We start from the raw sequence: 6000 nt of genomic DNA, 5'->3' as shown, positions 1-6000 counted from the left end.
TGAATGGATTTTAATTTACAAGCAAGGAATTTAAAAATTTTTACATGAATGAAATTGGTCCCTTAAATCCCCCTTTCCAATTTTAAAAAGGAAAAAAACAAAATTTGATTTTAAACTCAATTTCCAACATGACATTTACTTTTATTTTAAAATTTTGATCATTTTATATCTTTTTTATGAAAAAATCCCACGGTCGTGGGGACATTTTAACACTTTCCCTTTTTTAAATACATTTTTTTTTGGGTAAAACTGGATTTTAATTAAAGTCACGTTAATAATTTTTGTGACGTTTTGAAATGGGACCCTATCAATTGCAGTTCCCAGTAAAAAAAAACTTAACCCAAAATATAGTAATTTAAAAAGGGGTTTTTTGGGAAAATCAGACTTGAGAAAAAGTTTTTGGGAATAAATCGGGAAATTAATTTTTTGGTTTAAAAAATAAATACAAAAGGGACATATTTTGAAAAAAACATTTTTTTTTAAAGGTAAATTCTACTCACAAGAAATTTTTTCTTTTTGGAAACCCTTTCCCGCTTTCCCCCCCTTTGAAAAACCCTAAATCTTTAAAATTTTTAATGTGACTTTTTCCTTTATACAATTTAAAAATATATTAAAAACTTATTCATATAATAAAAAGCCATAAACCTTAATATCAAGAGGGGAAGAAGACTCGCCCTTTAACTCGGGCCTAATTACGTTTTTGTTGTAACATTTTTATAAATTTTTTTATATTTTATTAACCCCATAAAAAAATACTTTATTTTTTACGGGAATTTTTAAAATTTTATTCCAAAAAATTCCCAAAAAAACAGGGGTACCTTTTTCGTTGAGATAAAGTGAAAGCGGGATTCAATTTTTCCTATAAAAGCAGTCCCTTTGCCCTAAATGTTTTTTTTAATAAGCTTTCCTACAATGTATGTCACTAGTTTGTAAACGGGTCCCAAAACAAAACGGGTTTAAAAAATTTTCATGTGAGCCTTTAATACCCTGTTTCAAAAAAGCCAAATTCTTAATTGCCTTTGTTTATCCTTGACTAAAACGATCATTTTTCTTTTAAAATCGCCATTTTGAACGTTTTAGAAGCATTTTTAAAATAAAAACAAGTCAAAAATTTTTTGCTCCTTTTTAGAAAAAATTCAAAACGGGGGAAAAATTCAAAAAAATTTTAAACAAAATTTTTCAAACCCCCTAAAAAAAAATTTTTTAACCCCATTTGGGCCCCAATGATCACCGCTTTAAAGTCTTTCATGGGGAAAAAGGTTAACTTTACTAGTTTAAAGGGGACCGTTGGGTTGCTTGTCGAAAAAGGGCTCTAGCTAAACGTCTTCCCCCCCAAAGTCAATTAAAAGGTTAAAAACCCAATTCAAAAAAAGTTTGCATACATTTTCCTTAATAAAAATTTTTTGTCAACAGGTTAAACCCAAAAAAGGAAATTTTAAAAATTTTTAAAGGGTTTTAAACAAAAAAGGGCGGGAACACTTCTAAACTGTTGTAAAATGGGGAAACAAAATTTAAAGGGGTTTTTGGGTTTAATAAACATTTTAAAATTTGGCCCCGTCTTAAAAATTTTTTTTTAAAGGATTTTTTGGGGGAAATCATTACATTTATTTTGGTCTTCTTAAAAAAAAAAGTGAATTCCCAAAAAAAATTTATGGGGGTTTGATTTTGTTTTTCTTTCCCGTTTTTATGTCAGACCCCCCTCCAAACAAAAATTTCGAGAATAAAAAATTTAAAAAATAGGGCCCGCGGAGCGAAAAGCCCCCAATTACGGGGGCGCGGGGAAAAGTTAAAATAAAAAAACGTCCCCGCAATGCGTGAAGCGCTTTTTAAGAAAAAAAAACGGCGGGGTCGGGGAGGGGAAAAACACGTTTTAAAAGCTTTAATTAAACTTTGCCCCGCGCCACCGCTCATTTCAGTGTTTTTCCTCCAAGCAAAAAGACGAAAATTAACAAGTTAAAAGACGCTAATAAGCGTGGGCGCTAATAAGCGAGTTTTCGCTCCGTGCTCTCGCCGTTTTATTTCTTAAATATTGCCCCAAACCCCCCTCCCTGCCCGAATTTTATTTTTTTACTTTTGTCCCCTCGCCCCCGTTTAATTACCCGTGTTTTTCCCTCCACTTTTCCCCCCCCTTTTAAAAAACTTTTTTCCCGACTTTTTTTTGGGGGGGTCCCCAGGGCAAAAACAGAAGGGCAAAAACATCCCCCATAGAAATGGGATCCCAAAATTTGGGGGTTGAAAAAATTTTTATTTTTAAAAACTTTTACATTCTTAAAGAGGAGACCCTATAGTAAATGATATACATTTTTAATCCCTTAATTTACCCAAAAATTAAATTAAAAAACCCACAGCAGCTTTTTTGTTTGGCCCTTTTAATTTTTATATTAATTTACAAAATTCATTTTAAAGGGGACTTTTTAATTCAGTTTGAAATTTACCTCATACAAGTTAATACGATGAAATTATATTTTATTTGTTGTATTCAGAATAAAGCCTGTCCCGCAAGTCATCAACTGCAAATTAAGACTGCATACATAAGAAAAGAATGTTGTTCCTTTTCTAATACATGACTTGTATAACTAGCTAAGTAAACATCATGGAGCGGCTAACATGAATTTATTTTCTAATAAATATTTTTTTAAGCATTTTTAAATTAATTTGGCTGTTTGTGTTCCGATGTTGCCGTACAATGGCTCGAGTAAAGGTTTCTATTTATATGCTTGTGTTTCCAGTCATAAAGGGAGATCTAAATTCTATTTCATTAGCGGTAATATTTGTACAGTTGATCACAGTGGTATGCATTTGCCTTGCGTTTTTTATATACTTTTTGTGGGTTTAGTTTACACCAATAGTAAAGATATTAAAGCAAAAAGTGAATTTCTTATGTACAACAAGTCTGGTCTCCTTTCGAACCTGGGTCACCCTGTCAAATATGAGCGGTAAAAAAAACATTCCAAAAATCAAATTTATTAATTTGTTAACTTGTCGTCATGTACGTACTATAAAATAAAAATGCCATTCTGTTTTTTTTGTGTTTTTTATTTCAAATCTTGTTAATATTGTTAATTACTGTTTCTCAAAACCTTGAAATTAATTATTTTACAATCTACAAAAACATTACCTTAGAGGTAAGAATATAGCATATCACAAGCGTGTTCTTTTGCATATTTAGACAGAGCCTGAATCTATAGTATGTCTTGTTTTATCACATGGATTTTTATGGTTTCAAATACGCAGGTTGTTTGCAGTTACTCGTTTTCAAAATTTAAACAATAATTTCACTACAAGCTTCTGATATACATGTTTAGCCTTTTATACATATTTTATATTTTCATTTTTAATTCTTTTACATGATATGGAACCATTTTAGAGTTTTTTTTTGTAATTCCATGACAAAAAATAATAAATTATTGATTTGCATTCCTTAATGAAATCGTACTGAAGTACAATTTTAAATCATCATTTTAAGAAATCCATAAATGATTGTAATAACCCTCAAAACATTTATGCATGTTATACATCCAAAACTTATATATGCCATTTAATTATCATGAAAAATTGAAATTATATGTACATAATGATACAGTTAAGTATTTGAAACACACATCCTCCTGAATCACCAAAAATTGAGAAAAATTAATTTGTTTTTGAAAGAAGAAATTCAATACAAAGATCAAATGGTACAAATAGATCAAAACCAAAACAAATTTAGATATCAATACATGTTTCGCTTTAGTGGCTTTGTCAGTTGATACATAAAGGAAATGACGTAAATATACAAAACAGACGTTTACGTTAATAGACGCCGCATTTGGCGCGTAAAAGAAACGTTATTATATTACGATAAGATAAATAAAACATGTGCATATGTATGTATAAACGTAATCATTTTACATAGCATATATAATATTCGAAAAGAATTACATAAAATAACTGGATCACAAGATACATATATTTTCATTGAGAAACTATGCTAGTCAATAATTACAGCAAGATTGAAAATAACAGTTATTTATTTCGAAAGAAAACTTGCTTTAATCACATGTTGAAATTGTAAAAAGGGAGATAATACTTTAGAAACATCGCTATCAACATTTTATCTTATAAAGCTTATAAAATAAAATGAAAATTATAAATCTATTATCTATTCAAGTTATGGCATTATGCTCAAAATAAATTAATATTATTTGAAAAAAAAATCAAATGAACACATTATGAATAATGAAGTATATAATTATCAAAATAAAAAACATGCGTGAATAAAGGGAGGTAATTAAATACTTATATCATTGACATAAATAATGCATTTGTATAGATTACAATAAATCAATAAACATTTCTAGATACAGGAAATGACTACTCAAATAGAACAGTCTTTTATGCCGATATGTATTGAAAAAGATATTGATGAGTTTGTAAAAAGATGCAAGTATATATACTTGAAAAACGATTTTATAATTTGTAAAGCACTTTAAAATTTTGCATTCAAACCCTTCGGACAAAATGTTTCTAACTTAGGGATCTAGCATGTCTCCTCCAAAAGTATCTCCTTATTATTATGAACTTTATCAATCAGCAAAAAGGAAACATCATCGAATGAATGATCTTCGGAAATGAAAAGATTTGCAACATTAGAAGAAAAATTGGGATGACAAATACTTCTTATATCAAATTTATGGCTATTCATTCTTTTTGATACCTGTTGGTGGGTCCGGCCGACATATTGTATTTTACATTTTTATTTTACAATAAATTAAATAAATCACGTCACTAGAAGTACAAGTTCCATCACAATGCATTTCAAATGTTTTTCCAGTACTTGTACTTGTGAATATACTATTTTCTTCGATATTTTGACAGTGAGTACATCTTTTTCTATTACACTAATTAGTTAAACCGTTCACATTCTGTTTATTTAGAGTTGAATGGGTGAGGGAATCTTGAAGATTTTTAGGACGGGCGTATGCTTAGATTGGTTTATGATTATGCAAATGTTTTACACTGTCATATTCTGACAACATTAAAAGATCCCAGTATTTATTTATTATAAGACCGATGGGTAAGAGACGGATGATATACAAGGATTAAAAAATACACAACAAGCTAAAATAAACATGATATGATTTTTTCTAATACAAAGCAAGCATTTGAATTTCTATTTAAAGCCTATAAAATTGACAGAATTTGTTTACTTTTACCAATATAAATGTAAATAATATATCTAATGATGACCATGTAACTATCAGACATCAATCTATGCTTATTAATATTACTTATATACTTTGAAGTACAATAAAATCAGCAAAAGAGATATTAAATCACTTTTTTAAAGTAGTCACATTAAACCCAAAGTTGATACAACGTTCACTCCGCAAAATCATTTTATTTTTTGCTGCCCTGTTATATTCCAAAAATAACTAATTTATCACACAGCTGAATCATCTTTTACTTCTACAGCATTTAAATTTGTAATTTACTACAATGAAAGTGATTAACATCTCTGTATGTAAGTTCAGTTGGGACATATTATTACACACAACATTCATCGCTACTTTAATCGATAATCAATATCATGCTCTAAACCCATTATTGACATGTTTGCCCTTTTTAAAGAAGAAAACAAAGAAAACAAGGTATTCATTTCTGATTATTCAACGACAAAATATACAACATGCTATAAACCCATTATTTCCATTATTGGTATGTTTGCCCTTTCTTAAGTAGAAAACAATGTACTCATTTCTGATGGGCTAACGACAAAATATACAACATGATATAACCCATTATTGATATGAAAGCCCTTTCTTAAGTAGAAAAACAATGTACTCATTTCTTATGGGCTAACGACAAAATATATAACATGATAAAAACCCATTATTTACATGTTTGCCCTTTCTAAAGAAAGAAAACAATTTACTCATTTCTGATGGGCTAACGACAAAATATACAACATGATATAACCCATTATTGATATGTTTGCCCTTTCTTAAGTAGAAAACAATG

This window comes from Ruditapes philippinarum, unplaced genomic scaffold (assembly GCF_026571515.1).
Source record: "Ruditapes philippinarum isolate M1 unplaced genomic scaffold, ASM2657151v2 ctg12393_1_1_1_1, whole genome shotgun sequence".
In the NCBI taxonomy this organism is placed as follows: domain Eukaryota; kingdom Metazoa; phylum Mollusca; class Bivalvia; order Venerida; family Veneridae; genus Ruditapes; species Ruditapes philippinarum.
This window is presented reverse-complemented; position numbering follows the sequence as displayed.